We start from the raw sequence: 25,433 nt of genomic DNA, 5'->3' as shown, positions 1-25,433 counted from the left end.
GGAATCAAAGCCAGGCCCCTGACACTGTGAGGCAGCAGTGCTACCCACTGAGCCACCATGCCATCCCCAGGAGAATCTCAGCAGGTTTTCAGCCATTGTGACTGTGTTTTCTCTTTCATATAATTCACCTCAATCCTGCAAATCTTGTGCAAGAAGATGTTGGGCACCACTTCTCATCAACTGAATGCAGATTTTCCCAAAGTAGATTAAAAATCAAGTTGACGAAGGGCAAGCGACTGACACCCCAGATGGGACTCGAACCCACAATCCCTGGCTTAGAAGGCCAGTGCCATATCCATTAGGCCACTGGGGTCACACAGAAGGCAGAATATCACAACCTTTATGTACTGCACCCGACCTCTCATACTGTGTGTTTCTGAGTGTTATACTCTCACTGATTGTTTTTGACCCCTACCATCTCATGCTGAATTGTTGGCTGCTTGATTAATCAATCTCACTTCCCATTTGTCCCCAAACCGTCAGATGAGAAATTAACCAAACTCCAATGTTGCAAAACTCAAGTCTGTGGAATATGGAGCAGACAAGAAAACAGCAAAGGGCTCAATGTTATTTTGTGCAGCACCTTGAAGATATTTGCAGTTAGTGGGGAAGATGTAAGTGGAGATGTTGCAAACAGCTGCATTGAGGACAAATCAACAGAATCATAGCAGGAATTCAGCCCATTGTGGCTGTGCTGTCTCTTTCAGACAATTCACCCCAAGATCTCCCAATTCCTAGAATTATCTTGTGTAAGTTTCGAATAATCATCGTTAAAAATCAGACAACACCAGGTTGTAGTCCAACAGGTTTATCTCAAAGTACTCGCTTTCGGAGCGCTGCTGCTTCGTCAGGTGGTTGTGGAGTATAAGATTGTAAGACACAGAATTTATGGCAAAAGTTTACAGTGTGATGTCACTGAAATTATATATTGAAAAAAATCTGGATTGTGTGTGAAGTCTCTCATCTTTTCGAATGACCAGGTTGGTTTCAGTTCTTTCATGTGTAAATCACAAAACGTTTTTCATTGCCAAGTGAAATGGCAAGCTGTCCAATAAAAGTTAAATGCTGTGAATGCTGGAAATCTGAAACAGAGAAAATGCTGGAGAAATCATGACTCAAAAACATGATTGAATTTTCTGAAAAAGTCACAAAGAGGATTGATGAGGGCAGAGAGGTGGATGTGATCTTTATGGACTTCAGTAAGGTGTTCGACAAGGTTCCCCATGGGAGACTGATCAGCAAGGTTAGATCTCATGGAATACAGGGAGAACTAGCTATTTGGATACAGAACTGGCTCAAAGGTAGGAGACAGAGGATGGTGGTGGAGGGTTGTTTTTCAGACTGGAGCCCTGTGACCAATGGAGTGCCACAAGAATCAGTGCTGGGTCCACTACTTTCCATCATTTATATATATGTTAGTATCATTATGAGGTATCATTAGTAAGTTTGCAGATGACACCAAAATTGGAGGTGTAGTGGACAGCAAAGAAGGTTACCTCAGATTACAACGGGATCTTGATTAGAAGGGCCGATGAGCTGAGGAGTGATGGGTGGAGTTTAATTTAGATCAATGTGAGGGGCTGCATTTTGGGAAAGCAAATCTTAGCTGGGCTTATAGACTTAATGGTAATGTCCCAGGGAGTGTTGGTGAACAAAGAGACCTTAGAGTGTAGGTTCATAGCTCCTTGAAAGTAGAGTCGAAGATCGATAGGATAGTGAAGAAGGCGTTTGGTATGCTTTCCTCTATTCTAAATCAGTTGTGTACAGTCTATGCAGAGAGATAAGAACCAACAAAACATTGGAATGTTGACATTTCTCAAAGCTTGTGTATCGTTGTGAACAAAAAGGCATTTTGTACTTGGGCAGGAACTGATCACTGTTCATTGTCAGGCACCAAGAGGGTTTGAGAATTGAAAGAATGATGTGATAATTTGTCAGAAAGACCTGAGACTGCGTTGTTTCCCTGTTACACCTTGGCAGCAGCTGACCGAAACTTTAGTGTATCCCTCAACATGTCATCTGAGATGTTGGTACATGCTGGGCTGTAACGCTCGCTTGATGCCAAGACTTTACACTTGCAAATGGCTATGTGTGACCTTGTAGCATATTGGTTAAACCACTGTCCTCCAAAGTGTGGGATTGTGGGTTTAATTTCCCTCTGGGCTGCTTACGTTTTAAGCTTGGTCTTTGTAGCTGACTTTTGTCCCATGATTCCTGAAGAAGGGCTGATGCCTGAAACGTCGATTCTCCTGTTCCTTGGATGCTGCCTGACCTGCTGCGCTTTTCCAGCAACACATTTTCAGCTCTGATCTCCAGCATCTGGAGTCCTCACTTTCTCCTCGACTTTTGTCCCATGCCAACTTTATCACGATCCAAATTGACTGCATTTTTCAACTACTCTGTTCAAAATCACTGTGCCTGTGTTGAGATTATAGCGAATGCTGTGTAATAGAAACATGCACAAGGCAATTCCAGGATTTGGGAGATCTTGGGGAGAATTGTCTGACAGAGACAGCGCAGCCACAATGGGCTGAATGCCCGCTAAGATTCTGTTGCTTTAGAACATATGACATTGATCAAAGAACAGTACAGCACCAAACAGGCCCTTCAGCCCACGATGTTGTGCCGACCATTGATCCTCATGTATGCACCCGCAAATGTCTGTGACCATATGCATGTCCAGCAGTTTCTTAAATGTCCCCAATGACCTTGCTTCCACAACTGCTGCTGGCAACGCATTCCATGCTCTCAAAACTTTCTGTGTAAAGAACCCGGCTCTGACATCCCCTCTATACTTTCCTCCAACCAGCTTAAAATTATGACCCCTGGTGTTAGCCATTTCTGCCCTGGGAAATAGTCTCTGGCTATCGACTCTATCCATGCCTCTCATATCTTGTATACCTCAATTAGGTCCCCTCTCCTCCTCCTTTTCTCCAATGAGAAATGTCCGAGCTCAGTCAACCTCTCTTCATAAGATAAGCCCTCCAGTCCAGGCAGCATCCTGGTAAACCCCCTCTGAACCCTCTCCAAATCATCCACATCTTTCCTATAATAGGGCAACCAGAACTGGACGCAGTATTCCCAGTGTGGTCTAACCAAAGAAAGCATTTGTTCTCAATGCAACATTTTGCAACATCTCCACCTACTTCCTCCCCACTAACTGTAAATATCTTGAAAGCGTTGCACAAAATAACATTGAACCCTTTGCTATTTTCCTGTCTGCTCCATTTTCCTCAGACTTGAGTTGTGCAATGTTGGAGTTTGGTTGGTTTCTTGTGTGTCCGTTTGGGGACAAATGGGAAGCGAGATTGATTTATCAAGCAGCCAATATTTTAGCATGAGATGGAAGTTGCAAAAAACAATTAGTGAGAGTATAAAACTGAGAAAAACACAATATGAGCCATCAGGGTGCAGTATTTAAAGGCTGCCAGTTTGACAGTAGTCATGTAGCCCCAGTAGCCTCATGGATAAGATATTGGGCTCCTCAGCCAGAGATTGTAGGTTCAAATCCTATCCTGAGTGCCTAACTTTCATAGGTTGTCCTCTTTGAACTTTACTTCTAATCGACATTATAAACATCCCCATGTCTGCATTCAGTTAATGGGAAGTGCTGTCCAACATGAACTTGCACAAAGTTGTCGGGGATCTGCAGGATTGGGTCGAAATTGCCTGAAAGAGACAGCAGAGCCACAATGGGGAAAGAACTGCTGAGATTCTCCTGGGGCTGGCATGGTGACTCACAGTGTCAGGGATCTGGCTTTGATTCCTCCCTTGGGTGTCTGTTTGTGTCGAGTTTGCACATTCTCTCCATGGGGTACTCGGAGTGCATTGTGTTCCTCCCACAGCCCAAAGATGTGCAGGTTCGGTGGATTGGTTTTGGGGAATGCAGGGTGAGAGGATAGGGGTTGGGCCTGGATGGGATGCTGTTCAGAGGCTGAGTGTGGACTTGATGGGCTGAATGGCTTGTCCCCCTCACTCTAGGGCTTTTATGAACAAGTTTGGAGCAGATGGTCAGAGCTCTGCTGCAGATCCCAGTCAAGGCTTTGCTCAGGGATTAGCATCCAGGTGTGTGTTCATATCCTTCTTTTCCCTGATCTTCCAGAATGTTCTGTAGCTTTGGCCAAAGGGGTCATGAGCTGGGTTCACATCATCCAATGGGGTTACATTGCCAGGAGCTAGACAATGGATTTACTCAGACTGACACTTCCAGTCATCGAGTCATAGAGATGTGCAGCACAGAAACACACCCTCGGTCCAACCCGTCCATGCCGAACAGATATCCCAACCAAATCTAGTCCCACCTGCCAGCACCCGGCCCATCTCCCTCCAAACTCTTCCTATTCATATACCCATCCAGATGCCTTTTAAACGATGTAATTGTACCAGCCTCCACCACTTCCTCTGGCAGCTCATTCCGCACACACACACCACCCTCTGCCTGAAAAAGTTGCCCCTTAGGTCTCCTTTATATCTTTTCCCTCTCAACCTAAACCTAAGCCCTCTAGTTCTGGAGTCCCCCACCCCAGGGAAAAGACCTTGGCGGTTTACCCTATTCATGCTCCTCATGATTTTATAAACCTCTGTAAGGTCACCCCTCAGCCTCCGATGTTTGGATCTTCCCCTTAGAGGAACTGATATCAGCTTCCACCGCTGTGACTCTGTGTTCAACCTCATCCGTCCTCTTTTCCAGGTCTCCCAGCTGCTGTTCATGCTTCTGCAGCATGATAGAGATCGGAGCCAGCTTCACCTCTATCTGCTTCCCCAAAATCTCGTGAGATTTCGCGAGCTCCTTCCCCAGGGCCTGGTAGGTAATCGAGTCCGAGGATCCTGCAGGCTGGGCCGGGGGCCTGGCCCCGGACACTGCTCCTCCCTTCTCCAACATCCCTGGACGTTGAAAACGCAGGTAAGTTGATTTTTCACAATGTCCTGGGACTCCACAACCTTTTCAGAGTCCCAGGATATCGCGATGGTCTGGATTGGGCAGGATAGAAATTCTTCCCCCTTGTGCTGTGGTGCGAAGCTCTGCAACATGATTGTCTGAGATCACCGCCATCTTGGATCCCCAGAGTGCAGTGAGAGAATAAAACTCAGAAAAACACACAATGAGAGGTCAGGGTGCAGTATTTAAAGGCTGCCATTTTTGGGTTCACTGTGCAGCCCTAGTGGCCTAATGGATAAGGCATTGGCCCCCTGAGCCTGGGATTGTGGGTTCAAGTCCCATTTGGGGTGTCGGGCTCTGCCTTATGTGTCGTTAATCTTTAAGCCACTTTGCAAACATCCCCATCTCTGCATTCAGTTGATGGGATGTGCTGTCCCATGTGACCTTACAGAAGCCTTTTGGGGATCTGCAGGATTAAGGCTGAATTCCCAGAAAGAGACAGGACAGTCACAATGGCTGAAAACCTGCTGAGATTCTCCTGGGGATGGCATGGTGGCTCAGTGGGTAACACTGCTGCCTCACAGTGTCAGGGACCTGGCTTCGATTCCTCCCTTGGGTGTCTGTTTGTGTCAAGTTTGCACATTCTCTCCATGGCGTACTCCGGGTGCTTTGGTTTCCTCCCACAGCCCAACGATGTGCAGGTTCGGTGGATTGGCTTTGGGGAATGCAGGATGAGAGGATAGGGGTTAGGCCTGGATGGAATGCTTTTCAGAGGGTCAGTGTGGATGTGATGGTCTGAATGGCCTCCTCCCACCCCACTCTCGGGCTTCTCTGAACAAGTTTGGAGCAGATGGTCAAAGGCCCAGTCAAGGCTTTGTGAAGGGACTGCCATCCAGGTGTGTGTCCCTATGCTCCTTTTCCCTGATCTTCCCGAATGTTCAAATCAACATCATCACATTAAAGATATTTTGTTTCTTGTCTTAATGAGAAGGGATTTGCCTTCAAGAGCACAAAGGATTTGGATGTTGTCTCTTGAGGTTTGCTGATGAAACCGTTGATGTGCAGGGTCAACTGCAGATAATGGCAGAGACACTCTCTAGTGGTGACTGTCAGCGTTACCAGTCGTGAAGACTTCATCCAAGAAACTGACGGTGATCTTGGCCGCAGTCTCACTATGGCCTGCAAATCACAATCGGCTTAACCAGACTCAAGAACTAAAGAGAAACCAAGAACATCTCACCGATATTACCATGAAGGTTGGTCCCAGCAAAGGATCAACAGCGAGACTGCAAAAACACATTTCATATCTCTCTGTGCTGTAACTTTCTGCTGTCTTTCTCCATTGAAATAATATCCAGCTGCTTTATTCTTCCGACCAAAGTGTATGACCTCACACATTCCCTCATTGTCTTCCATTTGCTGCGTTTTTGGCTATTCCCTTAACCCATCCATCTCCCTCTGTAAACTCTGTGAGTCAGCCTCAGCAGTTGCCTTCCCACAAATGTTTGTCCAATCTGTGGATGTGGCACTCCAAGTTCTCCAACGATGGCCTAACTACCTCACATCTCCATCAGAGCCTCCTTGCAATTGTATTCAATACCTTGACTAAGAAAGGTAAGGACCCAAATGCATAGCCACAGCCCCATCAGTTCCAACCGTCAACCCCCAGATTTCAATCATTTCCATTGACATATTGGACCTTATCATAAATACCAAACATGCAGGTAATCTGGGGTTCAGCTGGTAATGTCGACAGAATATAGCTTAGACTGACACCAACACAACCAAAACAGAAGTTGCTTTGTCCATAGATTGGTAGCTCTATCTGTTGGAGCCCCAGTGACCCCATGGGTACGACACTAACTTCCTAAACCAGAGATTGTGGGCTCAAATATTATTTGGGATTTTGATTTTGTTGAAACCTTCACTGTGCAGCTGATCTTAATCCTGTGTGGTCACGTGACCGTGGCAACAAAATCAGGCATTCTCAATTGATCCTCAGCTGGAGATATTTGACCTGACAGAAAATTGGCCAAACTAAATTAAACAGTGGAGCTCTGACCATCTGCTCAGAACCTGTTCAGAGAAGCCCTAGAGTGGGGTGGGAGGAGGCCATTCAGTCCATCATGTCCCCACTGACCCTCTGAAGAGCATCCCATCCAGGCCCAACCCCTATCCTCTCACCCTGCATTCCCCAAAGCCAATCGACCGAACCTGCACATCTTTGGGCTGTGGGAGGAAACCAAAGCATTCGGAGTACCCCATGGAGAGAATTTGCCAACTCGACACAAACAGACACCCAAGGGAGGAATCAAAGCCAGGTCCCTGATGCTGTGAGGCAGCAGTGCTACCCACTGAGCCACCATGCCATCCCTAGGAGAATCTCAGCAGGTTTTCAGCCATTGTGACTGTCCTGTCTCTTTCAGGGAATTCACCCCGATATCCTGCATATCCTCAACATTCTGTATTTTTCTGACACAAGGTACCACCAAACCAACACAGACCTGGCGGTTCTCCAGAGATGAGAAATTGACTTGACCTTGATTGAAGATCAACCGTGAAGATGAGGGTTAAAAGTCGGACACCCCAGATGGGACTTGAACCCACAATCCCTGGCTTAGAAGGCCAGTGCCTTATCCATTAGGCCACTGGGGCCACATGTGTGTTGTTAAAATGGCAGCTTTTAAGTTTTGTTTTGCAAGAACACACTGACTGTGGCTCAGCCAGGACAGAGTCAGTGCCCTGAACTGAGGGGATTCTAAATCTCCTGGTTACATATGTTTTTCTCTTTACCGCCGCACTGCTGCCTAACTGTGGTAGTGCATATATTTTCCCCAGCACCCATGTTGTGTGTGTGTAGGTGTGAGACACAGTGAAAGACAACAGATGGACAAATCTTTATTCAATTCCCACCAGCAGGAAGAAAGGAAACACCCGAGTGGCCAGTGACAAGCATCAAAGGGCAATGCTGTGTGACCAAACAGTGAGGGGGAGGGCACTCTCTGAACAGCTCAAGGATGTTGGTAGACACTGCGTGCTCCTTCTCCAGGGACACCCGGGCTCGAACGTAACCATGGAAGAGGGTCAGGCAATCGGCCCTAACAACCAGTTTGGCCAGGCCCAGGAGCAGACCCACGAGGAGATCCTCTGACCAACCCTCCCCCCTCGGCACTGGGTGCCCAATGATGGGGAGTGTGGGGGCTGAAGTCCAACCAGAAACGGAGGAGAAGGTTTCCCAGAAAGCTCAAAAGGGAGTGCAAGCGCCCTGTTCCATGGACTCCACAGCACCACAGAACAAGCAGTTGGGCTGGGAGTCTGTGAACCACAACAATCTGCGGACTGCCGCGTGCAATACCCTCCACCCCAGATCCCCGTGAGAAAGGGGGAGGACTCCCATGTAGAGAGCCCTTCACTGAGTGTCGTATTTGAGGTTACGCACCTGGTGGAAAAAATACGTCGCCAGGGCACCCCGCCGAGGGGGAGGCTCAATGTAAAGGTATCGCTGCAAGGTCTGAAGGTGGAACGTCGCTACCTGGGTGTGAACGCACACCAGCGACTGACCGCCCCCCTCAATATGGAGACTCAGGACCTGCGCAGTGACCCAGTGCATCTTTTTGTCCCAGAAGAAGTGAACCAACATTCTCTGGATGTCAGTGACAAAACCAGGAGGAGGGACCAAAGTGACCAGCCGGTACCACAGCATGGCAGGCACCAGCTGGTTTATGACCAACACTCGACTCCTGTGAGACAGCACTCGGAGCAGTCCTGTCCAGAGGCCTAGGTGAGGTGAGACTTTGGCCTCCAGCTCCTGCCAGTTCCCCGGCCAGGATTCCTCAGCCGGGCTGAGGTAGACCCCCAGGTCGAGGAGATGGTGGTACTCCAGCTGAACCCCCGTAACTCCTCCGGCAGAGACTCCACCCGTCACGGACTGACCAGTCGTCTGGAATATTGGGCCCAGTTGATCCTGGTGGAAGAGGCCGCTGAGTACAAGGCCTGGCGCTCACACATCCTCCACAAGAGGCACAGGAAAGGCTCCACGCACAGGGAATCCAGCTGGCCGGACAGGGGGCATCCTTGGCGTACTCCTCTCCCAAAGCGAAGGGGCAGTGCCATGGAGTCATTATCTTTAAAATTAATTGCACCTGCCTCCACTTGGTCCACATCCACACAAGCATTTCCTGTCATGTACCTGTCCAAATGTCTTTCTCATAGATTCCATACAGTGTGGAAACAGGCCATTTGGCCCAACAGGTCCACCCAGACTTTCTCCCCTACATGTCCTCCTGCCAAATGTACCCAACCTTCACATCCCTGAACAGACTGGGCAATTTTGCATGGCTAATTTACTTGTGGGAAGAAACTGGAGCACCTGGAGGAAACACACACAGACACAGGGAGAAAGTGCAAAATCCACACAAATTGTCACCAGAGGCTGAAATTGAACCTCGGTCCCTGGTGCTATGAGACAGCAGTGCTAACCACGGAGCCAACTTGGAAACTCTACAAAAATAGTCACCCAAGGGAGGAATCATAGCCCGGTCCCTGACACTGTGAGGCAGCAGTGCTACCCACGGAGCCACCATGCCATCCCCAGGAGAATCTCATCAGGTTTTCAGCCATTGTGACTGTGTTGTCTCTTTCAGACAATTCACCCCCCCATCCTGCAGATCCCCGAAAATCTTGAGCAAGAACATGTTGGGCACCACTTCCCATCAGCTGAAAGCAGACAAGGGGGATTTCTCCAAAGTCAATTAGAAATAACATTGACAGTGAACAAGCCATAAATAATCAGACACCCTAGATAGGACACGAACCCAAAAACTCCTGATATAGGAGACCAGTGCCTTATCCATTACGCCATTGGGGATATGCCCATCACGGTCAAATGGCAACCTTTAAATACTGAACCCTGCCCTGTCATATTGTTTTTTTCTGAGTTTTCTACTCTTACTGATTGTTTTTTACCCCTTCCATTTCATGCAAAATTGTCGGCTGCTTGATAAATTGATCTCGCCTCCCATTTGGCCCCAGACGGACATTTGAGAAATCACAGCCGGTCAGACAGTGTCCGAGGAGCAGGAGAGTCGACATTTTGAGCATAGGCCTGAGGAGATTGTGCTGGAAACATTGACTCCCCTGCTCCTCGGATGCCACCTGACCAGCTGTACTTTTCCAGCACCACACAGTTTGACTCTGATCTCTCACATCTGCAGTGCTCACTTTCTCCCAGTCGAGAAATCAACTCAACTCCAACTTTGCAGACCCACAGTTTGAGGCAAATGGAGCAGAAGGAAAAGGGCTCAATGTTATTGTGTGCAGCACTTTCAAGATATTTGCAGTTAGTGGGGAAGGAGGAAGTGGAGATGTTGCAAAAAGCTGCATTGAGGACAAATCAACAGAATCTTAGCGGGCATTCAGCCCATTGTGGCTGTGCTGTCTCTTTCAGACAATTCGCCCCAAGATCTCCCAAATCCCGGAATTACCTTGTGCAAGTTTCTATGTCACCTCATTTGCCATAATCTCAACGTAGGCACAGTGATTTTTAACAGAGTACTGTCGATGAAAAATTCAGTCAGCATGGATTGAGAGAAGTTGACATGGAATAAAAATCAGCAACAAAGCCCAGGCTTAAAAATCAAGCCCCCCAGATGGAACTTGAACCAACAATTACCAGCTTTGGGAAGCCAGGGCCTTATCCATTCGGCCCCTCAGGCTCCCACCTTGCACTCTCTGTTGAAAGTGTTGACCTCAAACGAGTGCGACAGCTGAGCATGTTCCAAGATCGAGGATGACATGTTGAGGGACACACTAAAGTATGGAGCAGCTGCTGTCAAGGTGTAACAGTTAAAGAACACTGTCTAAGGCCTTTCTGACCAGTTATGACATCGTCCCTTCATTTCTCAGACCCTCTTGGTGCCTCAGAATGAAGAGAAATCGTTTCCTGCCTCAGTAGAAAGATCTGCCCGAACTTGCGAGACCCCCCTTTGTGGAAGAGAACCAGCCCTATATTGGGACATTATGTTGCTAATGTTCATCTGGTTGATCAGTGGAAATTAAAAGCCATATCACACAACAGGCAGAGTCAATCTTTAGCTGAGTAGAAGTTCAGCAGAGAGAAACAGACTTACTTTGTGATAGAACAGGTAATTCCTGTCCCATTGATCTATTAACTGCAGGGAACTTTCAGATACGTGGTATCTTTAGAGCAATTAAATATCCTCCCAAGATATATGCTTTCACTCTCAACTGAAGATGTTATAACTTCAATGGCTAAGAGTATTAACCAATAAATCAATGCCAAGCCAGTTGAAGTATTACACTTGGCACATCATCATCACTGTAATTGCAGAATGCAGCATAACCTATTCCGTCTTCTAACCTACTGACAGCCTACTTTTCAGAAGTCTCCTTACACGACTCTGAAAACAAATTAAAAGAAACCAATTAAACCAAATCAGCACTAATTAAAATGTCCCAGTCATTTAAAAAGGCTCTGTAACAAAAGTCAAAACCTCCCAAGAAAGCTGACACTTACAGAGTCACAGAGTTGGACAGATCCTTCGCTCCAACTCGTCCATGCCAACCAGATATCCGAAAGTTATCTCGTCCCACAAACCAGCATTTGGTCCATATCCCTCTGAAGCCTTCTTATTCATGTCCCCATCCAGCTGCCTTTTAAATGTTACAGAGTCTTAGAGTTGTACAGCACGGAAACAGACCCTTTGGTCTAACTCGTCTATGCCGACCTGATATCCTGAATTAATCTAGTCCGACTTGCCAGCATTTGGCCCATATCCCTCTAAACCCACCCTGTTCATATACCCCCATCCCGATGCCTTTTAAATGTTTTGGAGGAGCCGGTGTTAGACTGGGGTGGACCAAGTTAAAAATCACACAACACCAGGTTATAGTCCAGCGGGTTTATTTGGAAGCACTACCTTTCGAAGCGATGCTCCTTCACTGGGTGGTTGTCTTCACCTGATGAAGAAGCAGCGCTCTGAAAGCCAGTGCTTCCAAATAAACCTGTGGGATTATAACCTGGTGTTGTGTGACTTTTAACTTCTAAATGTTGTTATTGTACCAGCCTCCACCACTTCCTCTTGCAGCATGTTCCATATAAGCACCACCCTCTGCGTGAAAAGGTTTCCCCTTAGGTTCCTTTTAAATTATTATTCCTCTCACCTTAAACCTTTTCCCCTCTGTTTTTGGACTCCCCCACCCTGGGGAAAAGACTGAAGCTATTCACCCTATCCATGTCCCTCATGATTTTATAAACCTCTATAAGGTCACCCTTCAGCCTCCGACACTCCAGAGAAAATATCCTCAGTCGATTCATCCTCTCCCGATAGCACAAACCCTGTAACCATTGCAACACCCTTGTAAATCTTTTCTGAATGCTTGCAAGTTTTACAACATCTTTCTATAGCAGGGAAACCAGAATTGAATGCAGTATTCCAAAAGGTGGCCTAACCAATATCCTGTACAGCCACAACCCAACATCCCAATTCCTATACTCAATACACCGACTCATAAAGGCAAGTGGATCAAATGCCTTCTTCACTGTGCTATCTACCTGCAACTCCTTCTCTTCCTAATCTGTGTGTATGTGAGTTACAATAATCTTTTTGCATTCTGATATGAATAGATTCACTCTTTTGTTAATTCAACATATCCAGGTTTAATTGGCTACTTTTAAACACCAATTCAATTGGTTTGGGAGGAAGACATCCACAAGAAAGGGTCCCTTTTTAAATTAACCTGTTAGTGACCAACCAAGGATCCAGGTAAATAAAGAAAGGAAACCATTTCATCCCTGCTCACCTCGGAGCTTAACAATTTGGGGTATCTGTGTGGAACTGTGATAAAGTGGGGAACAATTCTCACACCAACCTCTCTTTGTAAGTGCTCCATGTATTTACGAAACAATGCCCTTCACCAGAACATCTCAGTGAGATATTTAACAGTCCATTTACATTAATCACTCCAAGGGCATGATCTACATTAAGAATATAAACAGTAAGTGTTGAAACTCTCAGGTTTGGAAGCATCTGCTGAAAAAAACAAAATGAATATTGCAAATTGAGAATTGTGTTTCTCTCCACGGATGCAACCTGAGCTGCATTTCATTATTGCCTGATTTTATTGCAGATTTCCAGCACTTGTGGTATTTAACTTGTATATAATTTTTTTACGTAAGGAGAATGGAGACTTGAAAACATTGAATGGGACTTTTGCTCATTAACCTCTTGGGAATTGTCTGCTATTGAATGATTTGATTCAGACTTTAGATAAGGTGCAATCATGACAAAGTCTGTGGGATTGTACTTATTATATATCAAGGAACAGCTCATCAAATAAGGCAATCCTCTGAAACATATGATTTCTCAAGTTTGGGGAGAAAGGTATAAAAGATAAGTATTAGATGGGGTGAGATCTGATCAACTTCAGAAAAACTTTGATCTGAAAACTACAATCCTACAGTGAAAGTGAAATATTGCGAAGTGTATGGTTAATTGTCGATGATATTTGTTCCTCCTTATTTAATTTCTATAAGTATCTGTAGAGTAACTTATAAACATATATTTGCGACCCATTGTTATGCATTATTTTGGTAATTTTATAATTTGCCATGACTTTCTCTTCACCTTATTCAAGGAGAGTGTTTATTACAGTGAGTGATACCACACAGTATTTCAATTGCACTGAATTGGTTTTGAAAGATAACTCAATAAATGCAGGTTGATGCTGTAGATGGTTCCTGTCGATATATTTTGTTGACCTGTTCAGACGTGTTATGTTGTTAAGTCTTAGGCAGAAAGAGGAAGAAGGTATAAGTAAGGTTCAAGAAACTGAAGACAGAAAGAGCCCTGGAGATAACAGGAATGAACTCAAACTCGGAAATAGAGATATTTGAAGCGACCATGCGATGTTTATGGAAAACAGGATTAAGGAACCTCCAAGGCATTTTACAGAGGGATAACAAGCAACAGGTCACCAGGGAAAGGGTATGTCTTCTCAGAGCAAAGGAGGGAATTTACACATGGAGCCGGAGGAAGTGGGTGAGGTTATTAATGAATAAACTGCATTGGTATTTCCAAAGGATTCTGGGTAGTCCAAGATGGAGGACGGGAAAAGGTTGTGACTGTAAGAGCTGCCCCTTTTTTGAGGCATTTTAGGTGTTGGGGGTGATTTCCTCAAATTCCAGGAGCAGCAATTACTGTTTTATTATGCAACTTTGGAGAAAGGAAACCTCAAAACAACGGCACTTTTAAAAGGAAGAAAAACAGACAAAGAACGCGAGTACATGGTCAGGAGGGCGGGAGGGAAGAAACCTACACTGCTCACTGATATGGATAGGAAGGGTCGGGAGGGATATGGGCCCAGTGTGGGCGAATGGGACGTGATTAGATTAGGATATGTGGGCGGCATGGACGGGATGGACCGAAGGGTCTGTTTCCATGCTGTACATCTCTATGACTCTATGACATGGTGGATGGTGAGTCATGTATATTGATATTCTAGAGCATGTCAATATTAAAAAGGAGGTGTTGGGTGTTTTGAAAAGCATTAAGGTAGACAAGTCCCCAAGACCTGATGGAATCTATCATAGAATCCTGAGAGAGGCAGGTGTGGAAATTTTTACGGATTTGTACAAAATATTTGTATCCTTTATAGTCACAGGAGAATTCCCAGAGGACTGGAGAATACCCAATGTTGTTTCTTTCTTTAAGAATGGCAAAAAGAATAATTCAGGAAATTAAAGGCCAGATTGGCTTCCTGTTATTCATTGCTTGGTCATCACTGTCTGTGCCTGGATGGTACCCTCTGGAAGTCACTCTGTAAAGATCTCCACCCCTCTACCTTGGGGTCTCAGGATCTCAAGGTGTTCCTCTCTTTGGCCAAGGTTTCGGTCCATGTGTAATGGTTTCCTGAATGTGGTTCCTGTGAAGTGCCTTGTGCCATGAAAAGGGATCCCTACATGCAGGCTGTAGTTGGGTTGAAGTGTTATGGAGAGCAGGCAGGAAAGTGGAGTTGAGGCCGAGATGAGATCAGCCATGATCGTGTGGAATGACAAAGCAGGCTCGAGGAGCTGAATTGCCGAATTTTTAAGATCTTCGGAACAAAACCAAAGACAGAGCTATCAATTGCCTGGGTGTCTAACATGGTATCTCACCTCAGATGCATCATGAAGAGGGTGTCCATGTTCAAAGCCAGGGGTTGTGAGTTCATATCCCATTTGGGCTGTTATGTTTTTAAACATGAACTCTGATCAGCACCCTGTGTCTGTTTGATCTCAATTCCAGTTAATAAGGGGAGATGGTGGTGCAGTGCTAGACCTGGAGTAGGAATCCAGAACACCAAGTTCATGGTGTAGGGGAGATGGACTGTAATCCCACCATACAAGGTGGTGAAATCTCAGCTCAGGAGGAGCTTTGTCTGATGGTAACCATATTTTGCTATTGAAGTTTGTTAGGAAGCTAACTGGTTCCATATTCTCCTTTCAGGAAGAAAACCTGGTGAGACTACAGACCCACAGCAATGTGGTTGACTCACCCTCTGGGCAATAAACACTGGCCTAGTCAGAAACATATCGCATTCCTTCCCTGTAGCTCGGTCACAATCCTGGAACACCCTCCATTGATTCATTGTAGGTTTACCTCCAACAAATGGTCAAAAATCACCCCACACCAGGTTATAGTCCAACAGGTTTATTTGAAAACATGAGCTTTCGGAGCATTGCTCCTTCATCAGGTGTAATGAGAGAGGAGGCATCAGACACAGAATGTATAAGTAAAATATCAAAGGGTCATACAAGTGATGCGAATGTATTGAACAAATCCAAAATGGCCGACTCCCTCCTGTTAAATCTTCAATCAGTTCGAAAGGAGATACAGGCAGCACATGGATTGCAGTGGTTCAAAAAGATAGCTCCCAATCACCTTTCAGGGGAAACTAGGGAGAGGCAATAAATGTTGATCTAGCCAGCAATGTTCACGCCCTAGAAATGAATAAAAACAATCCCACAATGGAATAAACCGCCAGGGGAAAAGTCATAGTGTGATGACTTGAAAACATCAAGCCCCAACTTTGGATGGTTTCTATTGTTATGTTTTACATTATCATCCAAAACGCACCAGTCATTGACATAAAGGTTATGGTTTGGAGGAGCAGTTGTTAGACTGGGGCGGACAACGTTACAAATCACACAGCACCAGGTTATAGTCCAACAGGTTTATTGGGTAACACTAGCTTTCGAAGAGCTGCTTCTTCATCAGGTGGTTGTGGAGCAGGATTGTAAAACACTGAAGTTTTAGCAACAGGATTGCAGTGTCATGGCATGTAATATTAAACAAATTGAGCTGAAGTCTTTCATCTTTTAGAATGATCATGTTAGTTTCAGTTCCTTGTTATGTACATCCCAGACCTTTGTTAAAGTTACATTCTCAAGAGAGTTTTAACAATCAGTGCCATCTCAGCTCAGATAATGCATTGAAGATGTGAGGTTAAAATCTGTCTGTGTTCGGTCAGACTGATTCTATTTCTAAAGTGGCATTTACAGAATCTTACATGGTTTTATGCAGTTTTTGAGCAAAACAAAACATAATTCTGATCGTACAAATTCACCCCACAAACATACATGTGTGTGCGTGCAGGGGAGACCGAGTGAGTGTGTGCATTTGGGTGTGCGTGGTAGGGGGCAATGGTGTGAGTGTCTGTGAGAGTGTGTGTATGTGTATGTGTTTGAGTGTAATGGGGTATACATCTGTGAGAAGGTGTGTGTGTGGGTGTGAGTGTGGGAGTGTGTATGTGTATTGTGTGACAGGATGAGTGTGTGTGTGTGTATGTGTGAGTGTGGGAGCGTGTATGTGTATTGTGTGACAGGATGAGTGTGTGTGTGTGTGTGTGTGTGTGTGTGTGTAGTGCAGTGGGGTCAGCTGTAGTGTGACATGAACCCAAGGTCCCAGTTGAGGCCATCCTCATGGGTACCAAACGTGGTTATCAGCCTCTGCTCGGCCACTTTTCGTTGTAGCCTGTCCCAAAGTCCACCTTGGTGGATAGTTACCTGAAGGATCGAGGTTGAAAGTCCCTGATCGTTGAAGTGATCTCCGACTGGGAGGGAACACCTCTGTTTGGTGATTGTTACGCGGTGCCCATTCATCTGTTGCCGTAGCCACTGCTCGGTCTCGCCAATGTACCATACATTGGGCATCCTTCCCTGCAGCGTATGAGATAGACAACATTGTCCAAGTCACATGAGTACCTGCCGCGTACATGGTGGGAGATGTCCCCATGTGTAATGGCGGTATCCATGGCGACACTCTGACACGTTTTACAGTGTCTGCTGTGACAGGGTTGTTTGGTGTTGTCCTGAAGGCCGGGCAGTTTGCTGTGAACAATGGTCTGTTTAAGGTTTGGTGGGTGTTTAAAGGTGAGAAGTGGAGGGGTGGGGAAGGTCTTGGCGAGGTGCTCATCCTCATCGATAATGTGTTGCAGGCTGTGGAGAATGTGACGTAGTTTCTCAGCTCCTGGTAAGTACTGGACAATGAAGGGTACCCTGTTGGTTGCAGCTCGTGTCTGTCTCCTGAGGAGGTCATTGCAGTTTCTCCCTGGGGCATGTCAGAACTGGCGATTGATGAGTTAAGCATCGTATCACATCCTTATCAGGGCATCCTTGTGTACTTCCCAGTGCCCCTCACATTCCCCCCTCACCTGAACAGATCCTGTGTAAGTGTACGGCTTGTACAGAGGGGACGGCTGTTTTAATATGTTGAGGGTGGGTTTGTGGTTGAGTGAGATGCTGTGGTGTCCATCCTTGATGGAGATGCATGTGTCCAAGAATGAGACAGATACTAAACAGGAGTCCATGGTGAGTTTGATGCTGGGATGAAACTCGTGAAATGTTGGTGAACATAAACGTTGGGAGAGTGCAGCATTGTTCTGACATGAACACAACCGAGGTTGAGGGGATCAATTCTCCTGACATGGCCCCAGAAGCACGTGTTGTCCCAGTGACCTAACAGCTCCATCTCTGATCTTCTAAGCTACTGCCTGTGGTTTACATCCCTTCTGGGGATACTTTCAATTTAAACATTCTCTCCAATTAAAACCCTCTCACTGCATTATCTCCATTCAAATTAAGTTAATCTCTGACCTAATGTCTTTAAAAATCTGCATGGCTGCTTTGTGATCATGGAATTAAAACATTACCAAGTCAGTTTGATACATGTGGCAACAAACGTTTGATGAACTGGAGCGAAAGGGAGTGGAATTAATTTCTCAGCTCTCCCAAAGAGACAGCATAGACATGATGGGCTTCAGTATATGCAGTCACATTCGAAGATTCATTGATCTGAAATTAAACAGTCAAATGTCTGTTTCCCCACAGTCGCCTCATCTGTTGTTCGTTTCCTCACTGATGCAGGAATTAGCATTGACCCATTTGTTCTTGTCTTTCTGGGACCATTCCTTCAATGTTGGCTGTACAAACATTGAGCTTGCTTGATCCCTATACTGTCCTGTTGGTATTTAACAGGAAAAAATGCAGGTGAAATAAAGTTATTCCAAACTCAATAATTTATATTTACATTGAATGAGTTGGACCAAGATAACAGTGACCCTAAAGGTGGAAGATTCATTGAAAATAATTGGTTTGCAAGTAATGATAGACACAGTGAAAAGTTTTTTCTTGTGAGCAACACAGGCAGCTCACAGAGTTCAGTAACATAGATAAGTAAATAATAGGGAAACAGCAGCAGGAACAACAACACAGGTCCAGGCGAATACTAAGAGTTTGTGAGACCGTTCAGTATTCTAACAACAGTAGGGTAGAAACTGTTTCAAAACCGGTTTGTGCGTGTGTTCAGGCTTCTGTACCTTCTCCCCGATGGTAGAGGTTGTAGAAAAACATTGCCAGGGTGGGATGGATCTTTGAGAATGCTGGAGACCTTTCCTTGACAGTGGGCCTGGGAGATGGATTCTATAGATGGGAGGTTGGCCTTTGTGATTGTCTGGGCCGAGTTCACCACTCTCTGTAACCGTCTCCAATCTTGAATGGTACAGTTGCCAAACCAGGTAGTGATACATCCAGACAGAATGCTGTCGATGGTGCACCTATAAACGTTGGCAGGGGTTTTTGCTGTCAGTAATATCCGATGTTCTGGAGGGATCAGTGTTGAAGGGTTGGTTGGTTGATGAGAGTGTGATGAGAGCTGGCTTCCAAAAGCAACCTCTCTATCCGCACTCTCAGGGATCTCGTCCCCATCCAGAAACAGCAGCCACTTGATCACCACCTTCAACATTCAATCCTGCAGATCCTCGAAAATCTTGTGCAAGATCATGTTGGTGACCACTGAGCATCAACTGAATGCAGAGATGGGGATTTTTCCAAAATAGATTGGAAATAAAGGATAAACCACAGAAACACCCCAGGTGGGAATTGAACCCACAATCCCTGGTTTAGGAGGCCAGTGCCTCATCCATTAGGCCACTGGGGCACAACCACACAGTTGCCGATGGCAGCTGGTAAATAATGCACCCTGACCTCTCATCATGTGTGTTTCTGAGTGTTGTATGCTTCCTGATTGTCTTTTACAACTTCCATCTCATGCTAAAAAATTGGCTGCTTGATAAATTGATCCCGCTTCCCATTTGTCCCCAAACGGACAGATGAGAAATCAACCAAACTCCAACTTTGCACAACTCAAGACTGAGGAAAATGGAGCAGTCAGGAAAATAGCAAAAGGTTCAATGTTATTGTGTGCAGCACTTTCAAGATATTTGCAGTTAGTGGGGAAGGAGAAAGTGGAGATGTTGCAAAAATCTGCATTGAGGACAATTCAACAGGATCTTAGCAGGCATTCAGCCCATTTTGGCTGTGCTGTCTCTTTCAGACAATTCACCCCAAGATCTCCCAAATCCTGGAATTACCTTGTGCAAGTTTCTACTAAACATCATTAAAAATCAGACAACAACAGGTTGTAGTCCAACAGGATTATCTCAAAGTACTAGCTTTCGGAGCGCTGCTGCTTCGTCAGGTGGTTGTGGAGTATAAGATTGTAAGACACAGAATTTATGGAAAAAGTGTACAGTGTGATGTCACTGAAATTATATATTGAAAACATCTGGATTGTGTGTGAAGTCTCTCATCTTTTAGAATGACCAGGTTGGTTTCAGTTATTTCATGTGTAAATCACAAAACGTTTTTCATTGCCAAGTGAAATGGCAAGCTCTCCAATAAAAGCTAAATGCTGTGAATGCTGGAAATCTGAAAAGAGACAGCACAGCCAAATGGGCTGAATGCCCGCTAACATTCTGTTGATTTCTCTTCAATGCAGCTTTTTGCAACATCTCCACTTTCTCCTTCCCCAGTAACTGCAAATATCTTGAAAGTGCTGCACAAAATAATATTGTGCCCTTTGCATATTCCTGTCTGCTCCATTTTCCTCAGACTTGAGTTGTGCAAAGTTGGAGTTTGGTGGATTTCTTGTCTGTCCGTTTGGGGACAAATGGGAAATGGGATCAATTCATCAAGCAACCAATTTTTTAGCATGAGATGGAAGTTGTAAAAAACAATCAATGAGAGTATAAACTGAGAAAAACACAATATGAGCCATCAGGGTGCAGTATTTAAAGGCTGCCAGTTTCACAGCACAAACGTAGTCCCAGTGACCTAATGGGTACAGCATTGGTATCTTCAGGCAGGGGTTGGGGGTTCAAGTCCCATCTGGGGTGGATACCCTGTCGTAGCTTGCCATCTTTCATCTTTACTTCTCATCTTCATTTTAAACATCCCCATGTCTGCATTCAGTTGATGGGAAGTGCTGCCCAACATGAATTTGCACAAAGTTGTCGGGGATCTGCAGGATTCGGGTGAAATTGTCTGAAAGAGACAGCAGAGCCACAATGATGAAGAACTGCTGAGATTCTCTGAGGATGGCATGGTGGCTCGATGGGTTTGGGACTGGATGGGATGCTCTTCAGAGGCTGAGTGTGGTCTTGCTGGGCTGAATGGCTTGTCCCCCTCACTCGAGGGCTTTTATGAACAAGTTTGGAGCAGATGGTCAGAGCTCTGCTGCTGATCCCAGTCAAGGCTTTGCTCAGGGACTGGCATCCAGGTGTGTGTTCACATCCTTCTTTTCCCTGACCTTCCAGAATGTTCCATATCTTTGGCCAAAGGGGTCATGAGCTGGGTTCACATCATCCAATGGGGTCACATTGCCAGGAGCTAGACAACGGATTTACTCAGACTGACACTTCCAGTCATCGAGTCATAGAGATGTACAGCACAGAAACACACCCTCGGTCCAACCCGTCCATGCCGAACAGATATCCCAACCCAATCTAGTCCCACCTGCCAGCACCCGGCCCATCTCCCTCCAAACTCTTCCTATTCATATACCCATCCAGATGCCTTTTAAACGATGTAATTGTACCAGCCTCCACCACTTCCTCTGGCAGCTCATTCCACACACACACACCACCCTCTGCCTGAAAAAGTTGCCCCTTAGGTCTCTTTTGTATCTTTTCCCTCTCACTCTAAACCTAAGCCCTCTAGTTCTGGAGTCCCCCACCCCAGGGAAAAGACCTTGGCGGTTTACCCTATTCATGCTCCTCATGATTTTATAAACCTCTGTAAGGTCACCCCTCAGCCTCCGATGTTTGGATCTTCCCCTTCGAGGAACTGGTATCAGCTTCCACCACTGTGACTGTGTGTTCAACCTCATCCGTCCTCTTTTCCAGGTCTCCCAGCTGCTGTTCATGCTTCTGCAGCATGATAGAGATCGGGGCCAGCTTCGCCTCTATCTGCTTCCCCAACATCTCGCGAGATTTCGCGAGCTCCTTCCCCAGGGCCTGGTCGGTAATCGAGTCCGAGGATCCTGCAGGCTGGGCCGGGGGCCTGGCCCCGGACACTGCTCCTCCCTTCTTCAACATCTCTGGACGATGAAAACGCAGTTAAGTTGATTTTTCACAATGTCCTGGGACTCCACAACCTTTTCAGAGTCCCAGGATATCGCGATGGTCTGGATTGGGCGGGATAGAAATTCTTCCCCCTTGTGCTGTGGTGTGAAGCTCTGCAACATGATCGTCTGAGAACACCACCATCTTGGATCCCCAGAGTGCAGTGAGAGAATAAAACTCAGAAAAACACACAATGAGAGGTCAGGGTGCAGTATTTAAAGGCTGCCATTTTATTTGTCATGTCTGTAGCCCCCGTGGCCTAATGGATAAAGCACTGGCTTCCGAAGTCAGGGATTGTGGGTTCAAATCCCACCTGGGATATCTGACTTTTCATAGTATGTCCTTTTGCTCTTACCTACTTTGCAAATGTCTGCATTCAGTTGATGGGATGTGATCTTGCACAAAACTTTTGGGGATCTGCAGGATTGGGGCAAAATTGACAGCACAGTCACAAGGGCTGAAAACCGGTTGAGATTCCCCTGGGAATGGCATGGTGGCTCAGTGGGTAGCACTGCTGCCTCACAGTGTCTGGGACCGGGCCTTGATTCCTCCCTTGGGTGTCTGTTTGTGTCGAGTTTGCACATTCTCTCCATGGGGTACTCCGGGTGCTTTGGTTTCCTCCCACAGTCCAAATATGTGCAGGTTCAGTGGATTGGCTTTGGGGAATGCAGGGTGAGAGGATAGCAGTTGGGCCTGGATGGAATGCTCTTCAAAGGGCCAGTGTGAATGTGATGGGCTGAATGGCCTGCCCTCCTCACCCTAGGGCTTTTATGAACAATTTGGAGCAGATGGTCAAAGCACCACCGCAGTTCAAGGCTTTGTGAAGGGACTGACATCCAGATGCATGTCCCTCTCCTCCTTTTCCCTGATCTTCCAGAATGTTCTGTGGCTTAGGCCAATGGGGTCACATCATCCAATGGGGTCACACCAATACCCTTCACTGTTGTCATGCCAGGAGCTATAAAGTGGATTGTCTCAGGCTGACACTTCTCCAATATACAACCCACAGTCTGGTTGGAACTGGTTCTTCTTGAATCTTTGTAACTCTTTGATCTTAGCTGCACTGTTCTCTGGAGCTGATAGCTGCTGTTTAATTTAGTTTGGCTAGACCTGGAGTAGGAATCCAGAACACCAAGTTCATGGTGTGGGGGAGATGGACTGTAATCCCACCATACAAGGTGGTGAAATCTCAGCTCAGGAGGAGCTTTGTCTGATGATAACCATATATTGCTATTGAGGTTTGTTAGGAAGCCAACTGGTTCCAGTGTCATGGCATGTAATATTAAACAAATTGAGCTGAAGTCTTTCATCTTTCAGAATGATCATGTTAGTTTCAGTTCCTTGTTATGTACATCCCAGACCTTTGTTAAAGTTACATTCTCAAGAGAGTTTTAACAATCGGTGCCATCTCAGCTCAGATAATGCATTGAAGATGTGAGGTTAAAATCTGTCTGTGTCCCAGTGTTCGGTCAGACTGATTCTGTTTCTAAAGTGGCATTTATAGAATGTGACATGGTTTTATGCAGTTTTTGAGCAAAACAAAACATAATTCTGAATGTACAAATTCACCCCACAAACGTATATGTGTGTGCGCGCAGGGGAGACCGAGTGAGTGTGTGCATTTGGGTGTGCGTGGGAGGGGGCGATGGTGTGAGTGTCTGTGAGAGTGTGTGTATGTGTATGTGTTTGAGTGTAATGGGGTATACATCTGTGAGAAGGTGTGTGTGTGGGTGTGAGTGTGGGAGTGTGTATGTGTATTGTGTGACAGGATGTGTGTGTGTGTGTATAGTGCAGGGGGGTCAGAGGGGACGGCTGTTTTAATATGTTGAGGGTGGGTTTGTGGTTGAGTGAGGTGCTGTGGTGCCCATCCTTGATGGAGATGCATGTGTCCAAGAATGAGACAGATACTAAACAGTAGTCTATGGTGAGTTTGATGGTGGGATGAAACTCGTGAAATGTTGGTGAACATAAATGTTGGGAGAGTGCAGCATTGTTCTGACATGAACACAACCAAGGTTGAGGGGATCAATTCTCCTGACATGGCCCCAGAAGCACGTGTTGTCCCAGTGACCTAACAGCTCCATCTCTGATCTTCTAAGCTACTGCCTGTGGTTTACATCCCTTCTGGGGATACTTTCAATGTAAACATTCTCTCCAATTAAAACCCTCTCACTGCATTATCTCCATTCAAATTAAGTTAATCTCTGACCTGCTGTCTTTAAAACTCTGCATGGCTGCTTTGAGATCATCGAACTGTACAAACATTGAGCTTGATTGACCTCTATACTGTTCTGTTGGCATTTAACAGGAAAAAATGCAGGTGAAATAAAGTTATTCCACACTCAATAATTTATATTTACATTGAATGAGTTGGACCAAGATAACAGTGACCCTAAAGGTGGAAGATTCATTGAAAATATTTGATTTGCAAGTAATGACAGGCACAGTGAAAAGTTTGTCTTGTGAGCAATACAGGCAGCTCACAGAGTTAAGTAGCATAGATAAGTAAATAATAGGGAAACAGCAGCAGGAACAAAAACACAGGTACATGCGAATACTAAGAGTCTGTGAGACCGTTCGGTATTCTAACAACAGTAGGGTAGAAACTGTTTCAAAACCGGTTGGTGTGTGTGTTCAGGCTTCTGTACCTTCTCCCCGATGGTAGAGGTTGTGATTGTCTGGGCCGAGTTCACCACTCTCTGTAACCGTCTCCGATCTTGAATAGTATAGTTGCCATACCAGCTAGTGAGCAGAAGGGCTTATGCCCGAAACATTGATTCTCCTGTTCCTTGGATGCTGCCTGACCTGCTGCGCTTTTCCAGCAACACATTTTCAGCATACCAGGTAGTGATACATCCAGATAGAATGCTGTCGATGGTGCACCTATAAACGTTGGCAAGGGTATTCGCTGTCAGTAATATCCGATGTTCTGGAGGGATCGGTGTTGAAGGGTTGGTTTGTTGATGAGAGTGTGATGAGAGCTGGCTTCCAAAAGCAACCTCTCCAACCGCACTCTCAGGAATCTCGCCCCCATCCAGAAACAGCAGTCCCTTGATCACCACCTTCAACATTCAATCCTGCAGATCCCCGAAAATCTTGTGCAAGATCATGTTGGATACCACTGACCATCAACTGAATGTGGAGATGGGGTTTCTTCCAAAATAGGTCAGAAATAGAGGATAAGCGACAGAGATACCCCAGATGGGACTTGAACCCACAATCCCTGGCTTAGGAGGCCAGTGCCTTATCCATTAGGCCACTGGGGCCACAACTGCCATGGCAGCCTTTAAGTACTGCATCCTGACCTCTCATTGTGTGTGTTTCTGTGTGTTGTGCTCTCACTAATTGGTTCTTACCCCTTCCATCTCATGCCACATTGTTGGCTGCTTGATAAATTGATCCCGCCTCCCATTTCTCCCCAAATGGACAGATGAGAAATCAACCAAACTCCAATTTTGCACATCTCAAGTCTGCGGAAAATGGAGCAGACAGGAAAATAGCAAAGGGCTCAATGTTATTTTGTGCAGCACTTTCAAGATATTTGCAGGAACTGGGGAAGTTGGAAGTGGAGATGTTGCAAAAAGCTGCATTGAGG

The 25,433-nt window shown here is 45.8% G+C and overlaps 4 non-coding genes across 4 annotated transcripts; all 4 read right to left on the bottom strand.

Annotated features, from left to right (window-relative positions):
- Positions 1 to 240: 240 nt before the first annotated feature.
- On the bottom strand, positions 241 to 313 carry trnar-ucu (transfer RNA arginine (anticodon UCU)). Its single transcript has one exon. It is a non-coding gene; the product is annotated as a tRNA-Arg (tRNA).
- A 7,148-nt stretch (positions 314 to 7,461) lies between these two features.
- Positions 7,462 to 7,534, bottom strand: trnar-ucu (transfer RNA arginine (anticodon UCU)). The gene has a single exon. It is a non-coding gene; the product is annotated as a tRNA-Arg (tRNA).
- An 11,767-nt stretch (positions 7,535 to 19,301) lies between these two features.
- Positions 19,302 to 19,374, bottom strand: trnar-ccu (transfer RNA arginine (anticodon CCU)). The gene has a single exon. It is a non-coding gene; the product is annotated as a tRNA-Arg (tRNA).
- Positions 19,375 to 25,031: 5,657 nt separating this feature from the next.
- trnar-ccu (transfer RNA arginine (anticodon CCU)) lies at positions 25,032 to 25,104 on the bottom strand. The gene has a single exon. It is a non-coding gene; the product is annotated as a tRNA-Arg (tRNA).
- Between the last annotated feature and the right edge of the window lie 329 nt (positions 25,105 to 25,433).

This window comes from Chiloscyllium punctatum, chromosome 18, assembly GCF_047496795.1.
Source record: "Chiloscyllium punctatum isolate Juve2018m chromosome 18, sChiPun1.3, whole genome shotgun sequence".
Lineage (NCBI taxonomy): Eukaryota > Metazoa > Chordata > Chondrichthyes > Orectolobiformes > Hemiscylliidae > Chiloscyllium > Chiloscyllium punctatum.
The sequence above is the reverse complement of the archived record's forward strand: the minus strand, read 5'-3'. Positions and strand labels throughout refer to the sequence as shown.